Source organism: Oncorhynchus masou, chromosome 27, assembly GCF_036934945.1.
Source record: "Oncorhynchus masou masou isolate Uvic2021 chromosome 27, UVic_Omas_1.1, whole genome shotgun sequence".
NCBI classification, from domain to species: Eukaryota; Metazoa; Chordata; class Actinopteri; order Salmoniformes; family Salmonidae; genus Oncorhynchus; species Oncorhynchus masou.
Genome location: NC_088238.1, coordinates 6,050,126 through 6,050,708, shown reverse-complemented (window position 1 = coordinate 6,050,708; position 583 = coordinate 6,050,126). Strand labels below are relative to the sequence as shown.

General features: G+C 48.5%; 1 protein-coding gene across 1 annotated transcript in view; it reads right to left on the bottom strand.

Annotated features, from left to right (window-relative positions):
• Positions 1–546: 546 nt before the first annotated feature.
• LOC135515584 (cullin-associated NEDD8-dissociated protein 1-like) overlaps positions 547–583 on the bottom strand; it is a 59,804-nt gene continuing 59,767 nt past the window's right edge. The window contains 1 exon segment of the mRNA XM_064939206.1: positions 547–583. This exon segment is cut by the window's right edge and continues 1,332 nt beyond it. The gene's annotated coding sequence lies outside the window, so the exon portion shown is untranslated.

The window sequence follows — 583 nt, the reverse complement described above, 5'->3', positions numbered from 1 at the left end:
GACATTAGACTGATGGAAGGACTGCCTCTCAGTGGGGGGGGACATCAGACTGCCTCTCAGTGGGGGGGACATCAGACTGCCTCTCAGTGGGGGGGACACATCAGACTGCCTCTCAGTGGGGGGGACATCCGACTCTCTCAGTGGGGGGACATCAGACTGCCTCTCAGTGGGGGGGGCATCAGACTGATGGTCATTTTGTTGAAACAGATAAGAGAGCGTCCTGAAAAAGGTTAACCTTTCTTCCCCCTCAAAAGCAGTGCACTATATAGGGAAGAGGGAGGCATTTGTGACTCACCTGACAGGATAAGGAATAGAGCAGTAACATCGGCTCCAGGTACACCCCCCCCAATTTTTTTTTGTAATGAGATATTTTACTATTGGCGGTTTTAACTTCTGTGTTTACTCATAACCTCTCTACATTAGCGAGGGTAGAGACTCTACACCAAGGAACACATAACGTGAGGCTTGTCCGTTTAAACTGTAAGGTCTACAACCGTTGTGTTGGGCGCACGGGACAAATACAATTTGATGCTGCTGGAGCTGGACTCTAAGAAATCAGTTCACGCTTTTTATTCACAAAATG